The sequence below is a fragment of the Oncorhynchus kisutch genome, linkage group LG8, assembly GCF_002021735.2.
Source record: "Oncorhynchus kisutch isolate 150728-3 linkage group LG8, Okis_V2, whole genome shotgun sequence".
NCBI classification, from domain to species: Eukaryota; Metazoa; Chordata; class Actinopteri; order Salmoniformes; family Salmonidae; genus Oncorhynchus; species Oncorhynchus kisutch.
The window spans coordinates 36,500,914-36,523,220 of NC_034181.2; positions in this window are offsets into that span (position 1 = coordinate 36,500,914).

The window sequence follows — 22,307 nt, forward strand, 5'->3', positions numbered from 1 at the left end:
CTGTGTGTGTGTGTGTGTGTGTGTGTGTGTGTGTGTGTGTGTGTGTGTGTGTGTGTGTGTGTGTGTGTGTGTGTGTGTGTGTGTGTGTGTGTGGGTGGGTGGGTGGGTGACTGAGTGAGTGAGTGAGTGTGTGTTTGTGTTTGCGCGTGCATGCGTGCCCTAGCTGTGTATTTGAACCATGTGTAGACCATGGGTGTACAGACAGTGATGGATTGTCAGTGTCAGTAGGCCTCTCTTGTCTTCATCTGTGGAGTCCACACTGTGGCCCAGGTCATCCAGGGGCTCAAAGGATAGCAGTGGATCACTGGGAGATCCCTCTATCCCTCCCTGCGGCCGGTCGGCTTACTGAAGACACACTAACTCACTGACATCCACTCTGCAGGCTGGAAGAAGAGCGATATAAAGTCCTATTCTCTGATTTGACAGATCCCAGGTCTGTATGTCTGTCTGTTGGTCAATGACTCGGATTGTGCCTTGCTGTGTCCTGTACCAGAAGGTAGTGCTGATATTTTCTAGAGGGTCATTTAATGAGTAATTACATATTTTACAGGAATGATTGATCTTTTAAGCTTTTAGCTGTTTTCCTCTTACACTTCTCAGTAGCTGAACCAAGACTGAATTGTAATGATGCATGACTTTATACATGTATAAACGAAATGAGGACTGTAAAGACTAATTTCTAAGAGAAAAGGCTCAGCTTTAACCAGGACCATTTTAACACATATAGCTCAGAGAGATACTGTAATAATGTGAGAAGCTCTGACTGTGTATTTTCTCAGACTTCCTGCCCTCTTAGTGACATAGAGATTATTTATTTATTTATTTTTATTTCACCTTTATTTAACCAGGTAGACTAGTTGAGAACAAGTTCTCATTTGCAACTGCGACCTGGCCAAGATAAAGCATAGCAGTGTGAACAGACAACTCAGAGTTACACATGGAGTAAACAATTAACAAGTCAATAACACAGTAGAAAAAAAAGAGAGTCTATATACATTGTGTGCAAAAGGCATGAGGATATAGGCGAATAATTACAATTTTGCAGATTAACACTGGAGTGATAAATGATCAGATGGTCATGTACAGGTAGAGATATTGGTGTGCAAAAGAGCAGAAAAGTAAATAAATAAAAACAGTATGGGGATGAGGTAGGTAAAAATGGGTGGGCTATTTACCGATAGACTATGTACAGCTGCAGCGATCGGTTAGCTGCTCAGATAGCAGATGTTTGAAGTTGGTGAGGGAGATAAAAGTCTCCAACTTCAGCGATTTTTGCAATTCGTTCCAGTCACAGGCAGCAGAGAACTGGAACGAAATGTGGCCAAATGAGGTGTTGGCTTTAGGGATGATCAGTGAGATACACCTGCTGGAGCGCGTGCTACGGGTGGGTGTTGCCATCGTGACCAGTGAACTGAGATAAGGCGGAGCTTTACCTAGCATGGACTTGTAGATGACCTAGAGCCAGTGGGTCTGGCGACGAATATGTAGCGAGGGCCAGCCGACTAGAGCATACAGGTCGCAGTGGTGGGTGGTATAAGGTGCTTTAGTGACAAAACGGATGGCACTGTGATAAACTGCATCCAGTTTGCTGAGTAGAGTGTTGGAAGCTATTTTGTAGATGACATCGCCGAAGTCGAAGATCGGTAGGATAGTCAGTTTTACTAGGGTAAGTTTGGCGGCGTGAGTGAAGGAGGCTTTGTTGCGGAATAGAAAGCAGACTCTAGATTTGATTTTCGATTGGAGATGTTTGATATGAGTCTGGAAGGAGAGTTTACAGTCTAGCCAGACACCTAGGTACTTATAGATGTCCACATATTCAAGGTCGGAACCATCCAGGGTGGTGATGCTAGTCAGGCGTGCGGGTGCAGGCAGCGAGCGGTTGAAAAGCATGCATTTGGTTTTACTAGCGTTTAAGAGCAGTTGGAGGCCACGGAAGGAGTGTTGTATGGCATTGAAGCTCGTTTGGAGGTTAGATAGCACAGTGTCCAAGGACGGGCCGGAAGTATATAGAATGGTGTCGTCTGCGTAGAGGTGGATCAGGGAATCGCCCGCAGCAAGAGCAACATCATTGATATATACAGAGAAAAGAGTCGGCCCGAGAATTGAACCCTGTGGCATCCCCATACAGACTGCCAGAGGACCGGACAGGAATGGTCAGGGTTTTTTTCCTCAACAGTTGCTCATAAAAAATGTTTGGAATTTTAAGAAGGGAATAAAATGTACATTTTGAGATGGTGAGAAAGTCAACATGCTCTTAAAAAAAACCATGGCACTCCAAATAAAACGTCTCCAGCTAATAAAGGTTCCTATACGATGAGAGTGTCTGCCTGTCTTTCTGCCTGTCTTTCTGCCTGTCTGTCTGTCTGTCTGTCTGTCTTTCTGCCTGTCTTTCTGCCTGTCTTTCTGCCTGTCTGTCTGTCTGTCTGTCTTTCTGCCTGTCTGTCTGTCTTTCTGCCTGTCTGTCTGTCTGTCTGTCGCTCTGCCTGCCTGTCTTTCTGCCTGCCTCTCTGCCTGTCTGTCTGTCTGTCTTTCTGCCTGTCTTTCTGCCTGCCTGTCTTTTCCTTCTGTCTGTCTGTCTGTCTGCGTGTCTGTCTGCCTGTCTGTCTGCCTGTCTTTCTGCCTGTCTGTCTGTCTGTCTTTCTGCCTGTCTGTCTGCCTGTCTTTCTGCCTGTCTGTCTGTCTCTCTGCCTGCCTGTCTTTCTGCCTGTCTGTCTGTCTCTCTGCCTGCCTGTCTTTCTGCCTGCCTCTCTGCCTGTCTGTCTGTCTTTCTGCCTGTCTTTCTGCCTGCCTGTCTTTCTGTCTGTCTGTCTGTCTTTCTGCCTGTCTTTCTGCCTGTCTTTCTGCCTGCCTGTCTGTCTGTCTGTCTGTCTTTCTGCCTGTCTGTCTGCCTGTCTTTCTGCCTGTCTGTCTGTCTGTCTCTCTGCCTGCCTGTCTTTCTGCCTGCCTCTCTGCCTGTCTGTCTGTCTTTCTGCCTGTCTTTCTGCCTGCCTGTCTTTCTGTCTGTCTGTCTGTCTGTCTGTCTGTCTGTCTGTCTGTCTGTCTGTCTGTCTGTCTGTCTGTCTGTCTGTCTGTCTGTCTGTCTGCCTGTCTGTCTGCCTGTCTGTCTGCCTATCTCTCTGCCTATCTCTCTGCCTGTCCTTCTGCCTGTCCTTCTGTCTGTCCTTCTGTCTGTCTGTCTGTCTTTCCCATGCAGCTAATCTCCAGACTGGTTCCGATCCTATCAACTGGAAGATGGAGAGGGGTGGATACTGGGATTAAGTTGTAAGACTGGCTTTATTGGTGAGCTCGGTTTAAACTCCATGAAATGGAGCAATGGGATTATGAAGTCCATCGCTAAATCCAAAGTACTCCTCACTGACCTCACTTTATTGTCCTTGGATTCCCAGTAAACCAAAACTGGTTCTGTGGCAGTTCGGCAAATGTTCTCATAACACAAAAATTGTCCAGTTGTGTTAATGATTATGCAATGTTTGTATAAAACATTCACCTAACATTGCGTGAACATTCCCAGAACACATTTAATATTTTCTGGAAAGGTTTACAGAATGCTTCATTATGTTGTGGGAACAGTCTGGTGGTAACATTGTGGGGAAATCACAAAATACACAGAGTGTACAAAACATTAAGAACATCTTACTAATATTGCCCTCAGAACAGCCTCAATTCGTTGGGGCATGGACTCTATAAGGTGTCGAAAGTGTTCTACAAGGATGCTGGCCCATGTTGACTCCATTGCTTCCCACAGTTGTGTCAAATTGGCTGGATGTTCTTTGGGTGGTGGATCATTCTTGAAACACACAAGAAAATGTTGAGCATGAAAAACCCAGCAGCGTTGCAGTTCTTGACAAAAACCAGTCCGCCTGTCACCTACTACCAGACCCCATTCAAAGGAACTTAAATATTTTGTCTTGCCCATTCACCCTCTGAATGGCACACATACTCAATCCATGTCTCAAGGCTTAAAAATCCTTCTATAACCTGTCTCCTCCCCTTCATCTACACTGATTGAAGTGGATTTAACAAGTGCCATCAATAAGGAATCATAGGTTACACCTGGATTCATCTGGTCAGCCTATGTCATGGAAAGAGCAGGTGTTCTTAATGTTTTGTACACTCAGTGTATATGTTCCCAGAACACAAACACTGTCCAGTTGTGCTGATGATTACAATGTTTCTATTAGGTTGAAGAATATTTGCCTGATGCTGCAAATATTTCTTTATGTTCTTTAAACGTTCCTAAAACATGTCTTTAGGTTGTGGGAACATTATGTAGATATGGCAAGAGATAGGTTCCCATAACACATCTGTTCTGTTCTTAAAATGTTTGTTTTAGGATGCACAAAACTTTTCCTCAATGTTCTTATTATGTTCCCAGTAAAGAGGTGTACATGAAGAAACCATGAAGAAGAAACACATGGGGTAAGTATTTGGAATCACATGACATTTATTGTACAAAGACTGTATTCAGTTTAAAGTCACAAGCAGGGTGAGTGCTTAGCTCTGGAATGAATCCACTATGCCACTCGGATGGGACCAACAAAAATGTAAAGTTGTTCACAAGTTTACTCTGACTTCCCGGTTGTTGTCTTTGTCTTTGCAAAAGAGAGGATAACTAAATCTAGAAAAATAAGTTTTCTCTATTATTTCTTACTCTACCAATCTTATTTACATACTGTAAAGTTAGGATATTTTGGCTTTTATTTTCCCTACAAACTTTTAAATGATTGCCTGGCAGGATGTGTTGAGGTGAACATAGATGTGCATATGTACCAAGACATATCGCCATAGTTTGGATCATAGTTGAAGGATTTCAGTACCAAGGAAAATCCACTAAATACATTAGGATCCTGGTGGCGCAGCAGACTAAGTAGCCTACAGGCCTTGAAGACTGCACATCGCAGGTTAAATCTACTTGATTATAAAGTTTAAAAAAAAGAAGCTATATCTATGTTTGGACAATACCCAAAGAAAATATAATGATGTAAGAAGATGGAAATGCCATTTCATAATATTGTTTTACACATTAATATTATCAGTCTTCAGAACTACTTCCACTGTCATTGAAGTATGTTTTTAGAACTATTTTGGATCGTTATGTCGAAACCTTACCGAATAACTTCATAAGACTCTCACAGGAATGGTTCTTGTTTGTTGTTATAGGTGTTAGTAGTATTATCTCTGTTAACATTACCTGAACATTCCGGGAATGTTGCTCCAACGTTGTGTTGCTGAAATATGTTCAGGGAACGTTATTACAACCATGATGTCATAATGTCACACTTTAACTTCATGAGACCGTTGTAGGGATATTCCCTGCTTGTCGTTATGGGTGTTTTGAATAACATTTCCATCAACATTAGCAGAATGTTTCTAGAATGTTTCCTCAGAACCACATCTACTGTTCTAAGAACATTACCAGAACATTGTGCTGTTACATTCCCTGCCTACCTAATGATGTTCTGTGGTAGTTTTTTACAGATGTTGTGAACAAGATATTAATGAATGTTAGGAGAACGTTCCAAAGATATTTCACTCCCAACATTTTCTTGGATATACATATTTGGCGATCAAAACATTATTTAAATGTTTGTGGAACATTACCATCCTAACTAGAAGATAATAGGAATCTTAGCTAATGTCCTGGGAATGTTCCTGGTTTACTGGGTTGGTTGTGTTCTTTGTTAACAGTAGACACTAAAGTGGTAGCTACTGTTTGTGGCACAGCACTTGAGGCAGGGCACTGTGGCAGCAGGTAGGTATAGCTTATAACATCTGTCCACCTATCTCTTGTTACAAATGACAATATTCTTTATTCTTTACACAATTGGCCTAGCGTCGTCTGGGATTGGCCGGAGTAGGCCGTCAATGTAAATAAGAATTTGTTCTTAACTGACTTAACTGCCTAGTTACATTTAAAAATGTACATAAAATCTAAGCCGGACTAGTTTCTAGAAGGAGTTTGCTGTAAACCAGAGCTGCATGTTGACAGCATTCTCTATAAAGTATCGGTGCTATTTGACTCATCAAAACATAGTCAAACCCATACAGTCCCTGTGGTGGAAACACATTACCGTGTCCAACATTGGTTCTTTACTCACTGTATCATGGGGTGTGAGTGATACGTGCCATTAGATGACACACATCATATCTTGCTCCTGCACTCCTCACAGCAGGTATAGAACCAACCTCTTTTCTCCCCCCCCCTTCGTCAAATTGAAATATTGTGATTATTCTCCAGGTTGGGTGAGGCCGGCTGTAATCGCCAGACAAATGATGTGTAGAAGCAATAAAAAATAAGTCCCAAGGGAACTATTAGAGCAGGCCCAGTGACACAGGCCATGAGGAATACGGGCTGGGGATGTGTCTATGGAGAGTGATCTGAGCTACAGCAAAGCTCTGCCTAAGAGCCATAGATCTGCAGTGCTTAAAGGGGATTTGACTAAACAAATGGCAGCATATGGTAGATGAGAGAGGATATGAGAGGAGAGGGGAGCGGAGGAGAGGGGCATTGTTTTCAGAGGGGGTCCCGTGTCTCTCCTCCCCTCTTCAATCTTTCATTATGTTGTCACACTCCGGGTGCATGCTTCCCACAACACTTTAATTAGCCTCCCTGAGTTTAATTGCATGTGCATGTCTGCGAGCGTGGTTCTGAGTGTAAAAATCTGCCTGTTTGTTTTGCAGACCTGTATGTATTACTGTGTGAGTGAACGTGCTGTTGTGGTTGTGGAGCCTTCAATGCGTTGTTTTGACCGCAAGGTGTTCATCCTTGGTCTAGATGTGCCTCCCTCTGTGTTATGAAGCTGCCTCTGTAACGTCAGGTGTGAGAACGGAGGCTTTCTCACTATAATATTTCTGGACATCACGCCATCGTCTGGTGGTTGAAGCCCCGAACATAGACACAAATAAGATAACAGTCAAAGGAGCTCTGAAAGTCTTCCTCCGTCTTTACTCCACTTTTTTTTCAGTAAGAGAGTGAGCAGGACAGAAGCCCGGAGCTAACAGGAGCATCAAACCATGGCTCTGTGTCTCAGTCTGTGCGTGTTTGGAGCAGGGAAGAGCAGAGGAGCAAAGAAGAGGACAGGAGAGGGGGCTGGCTTCATCGCTTCCCTTCTCTGGCCTAATCAACAAAACAGCCTCAGCTGCCCCTTTGGATCCCCTGCCAGGGTCCCTATCATCTTCTGATCAAATATTAATATGTGATACTCAGCTTGCTCACTAATCCTAAGCCAATTAATATTATCTGTCAATTATTTACAGATCCTGAGGTGCGGAGGCAGTTCCCCGAGGACTACATTGGGCAGGTTCAGAATGTATAATTGACTTCCTCTTTCAACCCCCCCCCCACCCGTTATTCTGTCTTCCTCTCCCCTCTTTCATTTCCTTTTCTTTTTCCTTTTTATGCCTTCCTTCCTTTTTTGTTTGTCTCTGTTAAGTCTAAATGGTTGTCTCGGCACTGTTTCAGTCTGAAGACACGCAGGCGGGCATTCGCCTGACATTAGCATTGCTGATATCTGACATCACTGTGCAGATCTCTGACTCTGTCATCCAGTCAGTTGGGGAGAGTGGGGTAAGTTGAGCAATTTTCCACACTCAGCATCACTCCATCAAAGCAAATATATTGTTCTTTCTAACGAAGATATCAACATATATTTCAGGATGTTGTGTATCCCAGGAAATAATCAGAATTCATGGAAGCATTACAGTTTCGAAAACATAAATTGTGATCTCTTGGCACAACTTGGGGTAAATTGAGCAGCGGGACGGGGTAAGTAAAGCCGACCACACATTTCTGTGCTAAATGAAATTTTAGCACTTTTAAAACCATGTCTATCTTTATTTCCCCAAAACAATTCAAAACAATCACAACTAGCAAACACTTGGTGATTTTCAAAACACGTTTATTGACATAGGCCAGGCTCTGTTGTTACCCAAACCCCCTGATGGCATGGGGCCAAAATATGTTATACCTTGTTTCCACCTTCAGGGAACAGTAGTTGTGTTCAGACCTGCACATTCCCTTTCAGACGGTCACTCAGTATAACATACTATGGGGGCATACCGTACAACCACGCCGCAAGCCAGCTCAGAGGGTACCATACTAGGAGGTCCATGGCAGGGTAAACACACGCCGGTTCATCCGGCTCCAAAAAAAAGGGATACAGATGGCACCATTTCCCCTAATACTTACCCAAGAAGCCTGCACTGTCCAAGCCCCCTTGTGAAAGACGCACGTATGGCCTTCTGTCAATTGAGAACAGTTGACTAAGTCAGTGTTTCTCAATTCTCTCCTCAGCTTTTCCAGAGCTACCACATCTCATTTAACTTGTCAATTAAAACAATAGAAATACCAAAGGAGTTTTTAAAACATAACATGCATAACCAGAATAAAAAGCCCTGTATGGTTCTTCAAAAGGATATACAAAGAACCTTTGAGATTAAGAAAGGTGCTTTATACAATGCAATATTTTAGACCCCTTTACTTTTTCCACATTTTGTTGCGTTACGGCCTTATTCGTAAATCGATTAAATTATACTTTTTTTTCATCAATCTACACACAATATCCCATAATGAAAAAATGAAAACAGGTTTTTAGATTTTTGTTCAAATGTATTAAAAATAAAAAACAGAAATACCTTATTTACACAAGTATTCAGACCCTTTGCTATGAGACTCAAAATTGAGCTCAGGTGCATCCTGTTTCCATTGATCACCCTTGAGATGTTTCTACAACTTGATTGGAGTCCACCTGTGTTAAATTCAATTGATTGGACATGATTTGGAAAGGCACACACATGTCTATATAAGATCTCACAGTTGACAGTGCAAAAATCAACCCATGAGATTGAAGGAATTGTCCATAGAGCTCTGAGACAGGATTGTGTTGAGGCACAGATCTGGGGAAGGGTACAAAAAAAAATTCTGCAGCATTGACGGTCCCCCAAAACACACTGGCCTCCATTATTCTTAAATGGAAGAAGATTGGAACCACCAAGACCCTCCCTAGAGCTGGCCGCCAGGCCAAACTGAGCAATTAATGGAGCAAAGTACAGAGAGATCCTTGATGAAAACCTACTCCAGAGTGCTCAGGACCTCAGACTGGGGCGAAGGTTCACCTTGCTACAGGACAATGACCCTAAGACAACACAGGAGTGGCTTCGGGACAAGTCTCTGAATGTCCTTGAGTGGCCCAGCCAGAGCCCGGACTTGAACCCAATCGAACATCTCTGAAGAGACCTGTAAATAGCTGTGCAGCGATGCTCCCCATCCAACCTGACAGAGTTTGAGAGGTTCTTCAGAGAAGAATGGGAGAAACTCATTAAATAAAAGGGGCACCAAGCTTGTAGCATCATACCCAAGAAGACACGAGGCTGCAATCGCTGCCAAAGGTGCTTCAACAACGTACTGAGTAAAGGGTCTGAATACTTATCTAAATGTGATATTTGCGGTTTAATATTTTTATACATTTGCAAAAATGTATAAAAACTTGTTTATGCTTTGTCACTATGGGCTATAATGTGTGCAGATTGATGAGGAAAAATAATAATTTAATCAATTTTAGAATTTTTAAAAGAAATTTTTATTTTACCAAGTCAGTTAAGAACAAATTCTTATTTTCAATGATGGCCTAGGAACAGTGGGTTAACTGCCTGTTCAGGGGCAGAACGACAGATTGTACCTTGTCAGCTCGGGGATTTGAACTTGCAACCTTCCGATTACTAGTCCAATTCTCTAACCACTAGGCTACCCTGCCGCCCCAAATAAGGCTGTAACGTAACAAAATGTGGAAAAGGTCAATGGGTCTGAATACTTTCCGAATGCACTGTATGACCATTCAACATAAAAATGATATAAAGACGATAGAAAACTGTACTATGTAGCCCCAAGAGTTGTAACCATAGTGGATCCCTTTTTTGGTGCTAAAGTATATAGAACCTTTTATTAATGGGTATTTATAGAACCTTAGGAAAGGGTTCTTTATAGCATCATAAAGGTTCCATTTTGGTTCCGTTTAGAAACTTTAAATAAGCTTTTACAGTATATAGCAGCAAAAAGGGAACCTTATTTGGCACGATATAGAGCAACATTTTTTTTGTTGTGTGTAGTGGTTTACTATCCATTGTTATAATACCATCCATTGTTATTACAATGAGCATATATTTTTTGACCCTTTCTGATGCTACATTATTTTACCTGTCAAATGTAGACATGTGTTGTAGAATGTGATTACAAATGTGTGTAATATGTTATATTATTTATTCAAACAGGCCTGTGATGATGCAGGCCAGAGGAGTGGTTTTAACCCCCGAGGCAGGCTGACTGCTCTCTGCTCCTGTAATCAGCCAGGACGGTTTGTCTGTCGCTGCCTGGCTATGTTTTAGTCTCCTACTATCACTCCCATATGACGTCTGAGACAGAGAAGACTTAGTCTTTTTTATTCTCAGAAGTCTTTGTTCCATACAGTAGTCTGCCTCGGACTGGTGTGCTTGTGTAGCTCTCTGAGTGGAGGGATCGAGGGAGGGGAAGGAGGGAGGAGGAAGGGGGGCTGGGGCACTAAAACTGGCATCTTGGAGGGAATAATGATGGCCGGCCTTTTGGATCCCTTGAGCCACAAAGCTAGCACTTCTCCTTCTAAAGATGGAGAGAAGAAAGGGGAGAGAAGAAAGACAGTGGATGAAACGGGAGCCAGTCCTGACAGTGTATTTGTGCTGCTACTAAACTCCTACCACCTCCCATAATGCACTCTGACCTGACAGGCCCTCTAATTGGCTGGCGTGCTAAACAGTCAGTAAATGTCTAAACTTTAATCCTTCGACTCTCTTTTAACATTCCAAATCCACAAGGGGATTGCCTTCCGTTCGTTGTGTAATGTATTAGTTCTCATGAACCTATAACTAGCTATTCTATATCAGATTCTGTACGTATTATGTCTTCAGCAATTGTGTACCCAAAGAGTTAAAGACAAGCTGTTCTTGCCACAGTGTTCCTATGTTCTGAGTGCGAGAAGAAAGATGGCTCCCTCTCATTAGTGTGGTCTTCACAGCTCAGATCTCACCATTCGTTTGTGTGAGGGGTTTAATCTGATATGTAAATATGGTGTTTGATCCAAAGTGATGGTCTAACGAGCTAAATCTTCTTATTTTCTCTGCCTTTTTCGCACTCGTAATTAAAACAAAGCCTGTTTGCTCTTCTCTCAGCTCACTATCACTCTCTCTTTCTCTCTCCCTCTCTCTCCCCCCTCTCTCTTCCTCTCCTATTTGAAACAAACACAGCTCAGTCTGATTTACACTTTGAATCCTTTATATTTTACAGCTGCTACATATTCTGTCAGACCTATCGCTATGAAGTACTTTTGTCGTATTTGACATGCAATTTTTTAAACTGCTTCCTTTGAAGTCAACGTGATGTGGGCTGTTTTAACTGTTTGGCAAAGGGACGGCCGTGGTGTGTACTGGGGACTATTCAAATGACTGACCTCTAAATGAAAGACAGAGCAAACTGTGCTATGAATAAACAGGGTTTTTAAGCAGTGTTGGATGCTGTGCTTTGTTAGGGTGGGATAATCATGCTCATATCATACTGTTTGGTAAAGGCCTAGTGTTTTTCTGAGTGTCAGTTGTGTTGAGTTGATGATGAACTCCCATTAGCCCAGAGAGCCTTGTTGCTTAATTGTACTGCAGTTAGTTCCATCACAGACCTTTCTCTCCTGTCAAGGTAAAGATGGAGGGGAGATACTTCACTCGAAAGCTCAGTGAACAAGATTAGTTTTTGGTGTGATACATGACTAACAATTTGTGGACATGACTTTTCATAATTAATGAAATGAAATGAAATACTTACTTACAAGCCATAACCAGCAATACAGTTTTAAGAAAAAAATAAGTGTTCAGAAAGTATTTACTAAATGTACTGAAGTAAACAATAAATAAATATGAATAAAAATGAAAAATAGAAAAACATAGAAAAATAACAAATAATTATAGAGCGGGGGGGGGGGAGGAACTGCAAATAGTCCGGGTAGCCATTTGGATTTGGTTCGTCTTATGGCTTGGAGGTAGAAGCTGTTAAGAAGCTTTTTGGACCTAGACTTGGCACTCCAGTACAGTCTATGACTAGGGTGGCTGAAGTCTTTGGCAATTTATAGGGACTTCCTCTGACACTGCCTGGTATAGAGATTCTGGATGGCAGGAAGCTTGGCCCCAGGGATGTATTGGGCTGTACGCTCTACCCTCTGTAGTGCCTTACAGTCAGAGGCCGAGCAGTTGCCATACCAGGGGGTGGTGCAACCAGTGAGAATGCTCTCGATGGTGAAGCTGTATAACTTTTTGAGAATCTGAGGATGCCAAATCTTTTCAGTCTCCTGTGTGGGAATAGACATTGTCGTGCCCTCTTCACGACTGTCTTAGTATGTTTTGACCATGACAGTTCATTGGTGATGTGGACACCAATGAATTTGAAGCTCTCAACCTGCTCCACTGCATCCCCATCGATGAAAATGGGGGCGTGCTCAGCCCTCCTTTTCCTATAGTCCACGATCATGTCCTTTGTTTTGATCACATTTTGGAGAGGTTAGTATTTTACCTCCTCCCTATAGAGTGTCTCATTGTGGTCAGTAATCAGGCCTACTACAGTTGTGTCGTCAGGAAAGTCGTGCTTGGCCATGTAGTCATGGGTGAACAGGGAGTACAGGAGGGGACTGAGTTCGCACCCTTGATGGGCCCGCGTCTTGAGGACCAGCGTGGCAGATGTGTTGTTACCTACTCTTACCAACAGGGGCTGCCCGTCAGGATGTCCAGAATCCACTTGCAGAGGGAGGTGTTTAGTCCCAGGGTCCTTAGTAATGAGCTTTGAGTGCACTATGGTATTGAACGCTGAGCTGTAAACAATGAACAGTATTCTCACATAGGTGTTCCTTTTGTGCAGGTGGGAAAGGGCAGTGTCGAGTGCAGTAGAGACTGCGTCATCTGTGGATCTGTTGGGGCGGTATGCAAATTGGGTCTAGGGTTTCTGGGATAATGGTGTTGATGTGAGCCATGACCAACCTTTCAAAGCACTTCATGGCTACAGACATGAATGCTATGGGCCAGTAGTCATTTAGACAGATTACCTTGGTGTTCTTGGGCACAGGGACTAAGGTGGTCTGCTTGAAACATGTTGGTATTACAGATTCGGTCAGGGATAAGTTAAAAATGTCAGTGAAGACACCTGCTAGTTGGTCTGCGCATGCTCGGAGTACATGTCCTGGTAATGTCCTGGCCTTGTGAATGTTGACCTGTTTAAAGGTCTTACTCACATCGGCTATGGACATTGTGATCACATAGTCATCTGGAACAGCTGGTGCTCTTCTGCATGGTTCAGTGTTGCTTGCTTTGAAGCGGGCATAGAAATTATTTAGGTCATCTGGTTGGCTCGTGTTACTGGGCAGTGCTTCCCTTTCTTGTCTGTAATAGTTTGCAAGCCCTACCACATCCGACGAGCGTCAGAGCCATTGTAGTAGGTACAATCTTAGTCCTATATTGATGCTTTGCCTGTTAGATGGTTCGTCGGGGGGCATAGCGGGATTTATTACTAGTGTCGGGGTTAGAGTCCAGCTCCTTGAAAGCGACAGCTCTACCCTTTAGCTCAGTTTGGATGTTGCCTGTAATCCTTGGCTTCTGGTTGGGGCATGTACATATGAACACCGTGGGGACGACATCATCAATGCACTTATTGATGAAGCCAGTGACTGATGTGGTGTACTCCTCAATGCCATCGGAAGAATCCTGGAACATGCCCCATTCTGTGCTAGGAAAACAGTCCTGTAGCTTAGCATCTGCATCATCTGACCACTTCTAGATTGAGTGAGTCACTGGTATTTCCTGCAGGAATCAGGAGTATAGAGTTATGGTCAGATTTGCCAAATGGATGGTGAGGGGGAGCTTTGTATGTATATCTGTGTGTACTGTAACGGTGGTCGAGAGTTTTTTCCCCCCCTGGTTGTAGATGTAACATGCTGGTGGGAATGAGTTCAAACGTATTTAAGTTTCCTGCATTAATGTCCCCGGCCACTAGGAGTGCCGCCTCTGGATGAGCATTTTCTTGTTTGCTTATGGCTTTATACAGCTCGTTGAGTGCGGACTTAGTGCCAGTATTGGTTTGTGGTGGTATATAGATGGCTATGAAAAATATAGATGAAAACTCTCTTGGTAAATAGTGTGGTCTACAGCTTATCATGAGATATTCTACCTCAGGCTAGCAAAATCTTCATTCATATTAGATTTCATGCACCAGCTGATATTTACAAATAGACACAGACCGTCAACCCTTGTCTTACCGGAGGCAGCTGTTCTGTCTTGTCAATGAACGGAAAACCCAGCCAGCTGTATGTTATCCATGTCGTCATTAAGCCACGACTCGGTGAAACATAAGATATTACAGTTTTGAATGTCCCGTTGGTAGGATAATCTTGTTCGGAGCTCATCCAGTTTATTTTCCAATGATTGCATTTTGGCTAATAGGACTGATAGTAGAGGCGGGTTACCCACTCACCGTTGGATTCTTACAAGGCACCCCGACCTACGACCCCTATATCTCTGTCTCTTCTTCATGCGAATGGCGGATTTGGGCCTTTTCCAGTGTCTGAAGTAAATCCTTTGCGTCCGACTCGTTAAAGAAAAAGCCTTTGTCCAGTACGAGGTGAGCAATCGCTGTTTTGATATCCAGAAGCTCTTTTTGGTCATAAGAGACGGTGGCAGAAACATTATGTACAGAATAACTTACAAATAACTTACAATATCACAATTGGTTAGGAGCCTGTAAAACGTCAGCCATGTCCTCCGGCGCCAATTATTAATTAATTTGTCTGCAGTAAAGTTACCTTGATGAAAGAAGAGGGAACACATGTGCTGCAGGGAGCGCTACTGAAGGAACAGTCTGGAAACAGCAGAGAGCAGAGAGATGGAAGAAAACCCAGCAGATAGAGAGGAGAGGAGAGGAGGGGAGAGATAGAGAGAGAGGGGGGTAGGATCTCTGTAGCTGTTTCATGCAAGGTGTGAGAGAGAAACCAAGACCCCAGTGCTCCAATGCTCAACATTCAGGATCAGATTTCCCTTGCCCTTTTCTGGAAAGGGGGCAGAGAAGAAGAGATGAGATGGAGGGAGAATGGAGATTTGCTGGGTATTAAAGAGCTCAGGACTGGTGTTGAATACCACCTGTGTTTTTGGCAAGGCCGCCGTGGGGTCCTGAGAGGGCTACCCCATCAGCTGCCCTTCTTCACGCCTGTTTGCCAGGAGCTGTCGATAAGTCTCACATGCACTCAGCTTAAAGGGGAAGAGAAGAAAAGAGTGAAATAGGATGCTTCCTGTCTGTTAACATGCCAGAGGCTTCGTTAAGGGAACCTGTGAAATCAGTTTAATAGGCTGACATCACCCCTGGGCCTCAGTGACCTACCCCTCTAGTAGAGACATGCCTCCTCTCGTTTTGACACTGAGGGATAGGAGTGTGATATGTTGCTTCATCCTTGTTTCAATAGAAGGGTTAATCTCCATCTCCTTGATGGTGATCCCAGGTGTGTCCCTCCCCTCTTCCATTCCTATTTTCTTATATTATTTTTTAACTAGGCAAGTCAGTTTTAAGAACTAATTCTTATTTACAAGTATGGCCCACCCCAGAAAACACTGGTCCAATTGTGCACTGGTCCAATCAAGGATGGATGTGATACAGCCTGATTTGAACCAGGGACTATAGTGTCACCTCTTGAACTGAGATGCAGTGGCTTGGACCACTGCACCACCCGGGAGATGATTGGTCCATTGGTCTGATGCCATTATAACAGACTAAAAGAAAAGGACTTCTCAGATTCAAATCTGTTTTACACACTCCTTTTTGCACATAGATAAATGAGCTACTGAAGCCCCAGTATGTTTCTGCCTGGAAATAGAAGAGCAGTATAATGGGAGGACTTTCCTTGACTCTACTTGAATCCGCCTGACATTTCTGAATAGTATAGTGTGATCTCCTGCTAGGGACGGCTGCTGAAAGGGAGATCACTTGTGCTCACCTTATTTATTCTCTTTCTCCTCTTTAGGTGTTAATTAAAGCATGGAACGTGACGTTAATGTGCATGCCGGCTGTTTGAACCAAGGTTCACAGGTCAGCCATTTTAATAGAGAAGTTCAAGCCTTTCTTCAAGGGATTGCAGCCCAACGCCTCCATTAATGCAGGGCAGGAATGTTGCCATAAAAAAAGGACTTCCTCGTGTAAAGCATCCCTCAGAGCCTTGAGGAGCGTTACAATTAGATCCCTACGCAAGTTCCCCTCATTTTGAATGGTCGGACATATCTCATCTTGTGTTATGAATAACGTGACTGACAGGAGGAAATCACAGTTGTTGTAATGTAATTGTGTGTGTGAATGTGTGTGTCCCTGCGTGCACACGTATACTTTGGATAGGGTTTCTGTTATATGGCTGTTTTTGTGTTTTTTTTTCATGGATATTGTACTGTGGTATCAATTTAGTTACTGGATGTTGTACATGATTGTGTGTGAGTGTCTGTTCTGTATCTGTATCCATGCTGACACTGACTGTGCTGCTAGTGGTGGTGCTGCTGCTGCTGTCCATGGCTGTAGGCAGGCCTTGGGGGAGAGCATGGTCTATCCTGCTGGGGATGAAAGCAGGAGGCATCTGGCTCCAGTCGAGCCTCCAAAAACTCAAAGTACCCTAAGATCCCCCTCCTAGTTTAAGCCAAACAAGCTGGACTAATCCCAAGTATCAGGGGATGCTCTGTCAAAACTAGCAGCAGGGCCCTAAGGCAAGTCCGCCCGGTGAGCAGTGAAGGGCTGGGTAGAGAGAGAGAGGCCCATACATTAACATAATTCCTCTCGGTAGTGAGCTGGTGAGCTGCTGGACTGAGCATAGGGGCACACTAACACACTAGGGGTTTGGGCTGAGCGAGGGGGACGAGGGGGGGTCTAGGGGGCATGAAATAAAGAGGGGCATGCTGTAGTGTAGACCAACTTGCTGATGGGATGGCAGCTCTGTGTCTGTCTGACTGACTCTTGCTCCTCTGACTTATTTGTAGCTGCTTATACATGTGCAATAGCAGCCTCCGAAATAAGGTTGATTCTTGCTTGGTTTCTATCATGCTCTGATCTGATTATGTAGGCCTATGCCATGGGCCTGTAGCTTCACCTACCATTATGTCTCAGCAGTATATCTATTTTGGGGTGGCTCTTGCTGTGTGTGCAGTTGTTATTGCTACACTCTTAGAAAATAGTTGTTTGGCAACCCCATAGGATAACTCATTTTGGTTTCAGGTAGAACCCGATTGGGTTCCATGTAGAACCCTCTGTAGAAAGGGATCTACATGGAACCCAAAAGGGTTGTACCTGCAAGCAGGAAGGGTTCTTCAAAGTGTTCTCCTATGGGGACAACCGAAAACCATTTCATTTCTAAGAGTCTAGCTACAACAAGATGAAGGCTAGCTTTTAAGTGGGTCATCAGTAGAGATAAGCTACTTAATATGCTACATGCAATTGATTTCCATGTAGCATACCTGTATTTGCACATATTTGAATACCTCTATTGATTTCCTATTCAATAATTTACATGGATGCGCTACCTCTTGAACCTTTGAATGTTCTTAACCAGTGAATGTGATTTTCTGGTTCATGGTCTGGCTTGTTTGTTCACCCACAGTCACCTCTTAATATTGTAATATAGGAATGTAGTGAAACAGTGTTTCTCTCTGTCAATATAGTGAGTCATTTAATTCTGCATTTGCACAAGTGCTCAGTGAACAAAACCAATGAAGTGGCAGTATGTGTAAAAAGGATGAGCTGGCGTACACCCAGAGATTTTGTGTAGACGTGCTGACTAACAGTGAATAAACAGTGAATAAATACAAAATAAAGAAAGAGAGTCACGCACTCTGCATATATATACAGTAAATTCACAGTAATGTATTGGATAAAACACCAATGTTTTGGCATCACTGTGGCTTTTTCAGGGTCTGAAGAAGGCACAGTGATTCGGAAACCTTGGTGTTTTACCAAATACATTACTGGGTGTTTATATATACAGTACCAGCCGAAAGTTTGGACACACTTACTCATTCAAGGGTTTTTCTGATTTTTTTACTATATCGTACATTGTAGAATAGTGAAGACATCAAAACTATGAAATAACACATATAACACAAACGAACCTGTCTCACGACGGTCTAATCCCAGCTCACGTTCCCTATTAACTGTTTTAATTTTTTCCCCCTCTGGTTGTAAATTCTATTGTGTGATTACTATGATGGTAAGAGAAGAGCAACGGTTGCTAAGTGGTTTGCTGGCTGTCTCCAGAAAAACCATTTGAAGTTTTAAATGTGTTTATATTTCATGTAGTAACCAAAAAAAGTGTTAAACAAATCGAAATATATTTTGTATTTTAGATTGTTCAAAGTAGCCACCCTTTGCCTTGATGACAGCTTTGCACACTCTTGGCATTCTCTCAACCAGCTTCACCTGGAATACTTTTCCAACAGTCTTGAAGTAGTTCCCACATATGCTGAGCACTTCTTGGCTGCTTTTCCTTTACTCTGCAGTCCAACTCATCCCAAACCATCTCAATTGGGTTGAGTTCAGGTGATTGTGGAGGCCAGGTCATCTGATGCAGCACTCCATCGCTCTCCTTATTGGTCAAATAGCCCTTACACAGCCTGGAGGTGTGTTGGGTCATTGTCCTGTTGAAAAACAAATGATAGTCCCACTAAGCGCAAATCAGATGGGATGGCGTATTGCTGCAGAATGATGTGGTAGCCATGCTGGTTAAGAGCTCCTTCTAAATAAATCGCTGACAGTGTCACCAGCAAAGCACCCCACACTATCACACCTCCTCCTCCATGCTTCACGGTGGAAACCACACATGCGGAGATCATACGTTCACCTACTCTGTGTCTCAGAAAGACATGGCGATTGGAACCAAAAATCTCAAATTTGGACTCATCAGAACAAAGGACAGATTTCCACAGGTCTAATGTCCATTGCTCGTGTTTCTTGGCCCAAGCAAGTCTCTTCTTCTTATTGGTGTCCTTTAGTTTCTTTGCAGCAATTCGACCACGAAGGCCTGATTCACGGTCTCCTCTGAACAGTTGATATTGAGATGTGTCTGTTACTTAAACTCTTTGAAGCATTTATTTGGGGTGCAATTTCTGAGGCTGGTAACTCTAATGAACTTATCCTCTGCAGCAGAGGTAACTCTGGGTCTTCCTTTCCTGTGGCGGTTCTCATGAGAGCCAGTTTCATCATAGCGCTTGATGGTTTTGCTTCTGCACTTGAAGAAACGTTCAAAGTCCTTGAAATGTTCCGCATTGATTGAACTTCAGGTCTTAAAGTAATGATGGACTGCCGTTTCTCTTTGCTTATTTGGGCTGTTCTTGCCATAATATGTACTTGGTCTTTTACCAAATAGGGCTATCTTCTGTATACCACCTCTATCTTGTCTCAACACAACTGATTGGCTCTAACACATTAAGAAGGAAAGTGCTAGTTGAAATGCTTTCTAGGTGACTACTGTACATCATGAAGCTGGTTGAGAGAATATAATACCAACAATACAACAAACACTAAGAATAGTACCAACCATACAACAAACACTAAGAATAGTACCAACCATACAACAAACACTAAGAATAGTACCAACCATACAACAAACACTAAGAATAGTACCAACCATACAACAAACACTAAGAATAGTAACAACCATACAACAAACACTAAGAATAGTAACAACCATACAACAAACACTAAGAATAGTACCAACCATACAACAAACACTAAGAATAGTACCAACCATACAACAAACACTAAGAATAGTACCAACAATACAACAAACACTAAGAATAGTAACAACCATACAACAAACACTAAGAATAGTACCAACCATACAACAAACACTAAGAATAGTACCAACCATACAACAAACACTAAGAATAGTACCAATCATACAACAAACACTAAGAATAGTAACAACCATACAACAAACACTAAGAATAGTACCAACCATACAACAAACACTAAGAATAGTACCAACCATACAACAAACACTAAGAATAGTACCAACAATACAACAAACACTAAGAATAGTAACAACCATACAACAAACACTAAGAATAGTAACAACCATACAACAAAAAATGATCTGTGTGTTAGAGTGTCTATGTGTGTGTGTTTGTGTGTATGTCCCGACACAGTCCCCGCCGTTCCATGAAATGTTGTTTCATCGTTTTATTAAGCTAATTTTGCTGTTTGCTTGAGTAATAGGAGATGGAAGGGAGTTCCATGCGATCATGGCTCTTTATAATACTGTGCGTTGCTGTGAATTCATTTTGGATTTGGGGACTGTAAAGGGTGGTGATGATAGTGGTGGTGATAATGGTAGTGATAGTGGAGGTGATGATATTGGCAGTGATAGTGGAGGTGATGTTATTGATGGTGATGATAGTGGTAGTGGTAGTGGTGGTGATGACAGTGGTAGTGATAGTGGTGGTGATGACAGTGGTAGTGATAGTGGTGGTGATGACTGTGGTAATGATAGTGGTGGTGATGACTGTGGTAATGATAGTGAAGGTGATGAAATTGGTGTGATGACAGTGGTAGTGATAGTGGGGACGATAATGGTTGTGATATTGGTGGTGATGATAGTGGTAGTGATAGTGGAGGTGATGATAGTGGTAGTGATAGTGGAGGTGATGATATTGGTAGTGATTGTGGTGGTGATGATAGTGGTGGTGATGATAGTGGTAGTGATAGTGGTGGTGATGGTGGTGGTAGTGATAGTGAGGTGATGATAGTGGTAGTGATAGTGGTAGTGATGGTAGTGGTAGTGATAGTGGAGGTGATGATATTGGTAGTGATAGTGGTGGTGATGATTGTGGTAGTGATAGTGGTGGTGATGATAGTGGTGGTGATGATAGTGGAAGTGACAGTGGTGGTGATAGTGGAGGTGATGATAGTGGAGGTGATGATATTGGTGGTAATGATAGTAGTGGTGATGAAAGTGGTGGTGATGATAGTGGTAGTGATAGTGGTGGTGATGATAGTGGTAGTGATAGTGGTGGTGATAGTGGTGGTGATGATTGTGGTAGTGATAGTGATGGTGATGACAGTGGTAATGATAGTGGAGGTGATGAAATTGGTGTGATGATAGTGGTAGTGATAGTGGGGACAATAATGGTTGTGATAGTCGTGGTGATGATAGTGGTGATGATTGTGGTAGTGATAGTGGTGGTGATGGTAGTGGTAGTGATAGTGGTGGTGATGTTGGTGGTAGTGATAGTGAGGTCATGATAGTGGTAGTGATAGTGGTGGTGATGGTAGTGGTAGTGATGGTAGTGATAGTGATGATAGTGGTGGTGATGATTATGGTAGTGATATTGGTGGTGATGGTAGTGGTAGTGATAGTGGTGGTGATGTTGGTGGTAGTGATAGTGAGGTGATGATAGTGGTAGTGATAATGGTGGTGATGGTAGGGATGGTAGTGATAGTGATGGTTATGATAGTGATAGTGATAGTGGTAGTGATGATAGTGGCGGTGATGATTGTGGTAGTGATATTGGTGGTGATGTTAGTGATGGTGATGATAGTGGTAGTGATAGTGAGGTGATGATAGTGGTAGTGATAATGGTGGTGATGGTAGTGATAGTGGTGGTGATGATAGTGGAAGTGACAGTGGTGGTGATAGTGGAGGTGATGATAGTGGAGGTGATGATATTGGTGGTAATGATAGTAGTGGTGATGAAAGTGGTGGTGATGATAGTGGTAGTGATAGTGGTGGTGATAGTGATGGTGATGATTGTGGTAGTGATAGTGATGGTGATGATAGTGGTAATGATAGTGGAGGGGATGAAATTGGTGTGATGATAGTGGTAGTGATAGTGGTAGTGATACTGGTGGTGATGATAGTGGTAGTGATAGTGGTGGTGATGGTAGTGGTAGTGATAGTGGTGGTGATAGTGGAGGTGATGATAGTGGAGGTGATGATATTGGTGGTGATGATAGTGGTGGTGATGAAAGTGGTGGTGATGATAGTGGTAGTGATAGTGGTGGTGATAGTGATGGTGATGATAGTGGTAATGATAGTGGAGGGGATGAAATTGGTGTGATGATAGTGGTAGTGATAGTGGTAGTGATAGTGGTGGTGATTATAGTGGTGGTGATGATAGTGGTAGTGATAGTGGTGGTGATGATAGTGGTAGTGATGATAGTGGTAGTGGTACTGGTGGTGATGATAGTGGTAGTGATAGTGGTGGTGATGGTAGTGGTAGTGATAGTGGTGGTGATG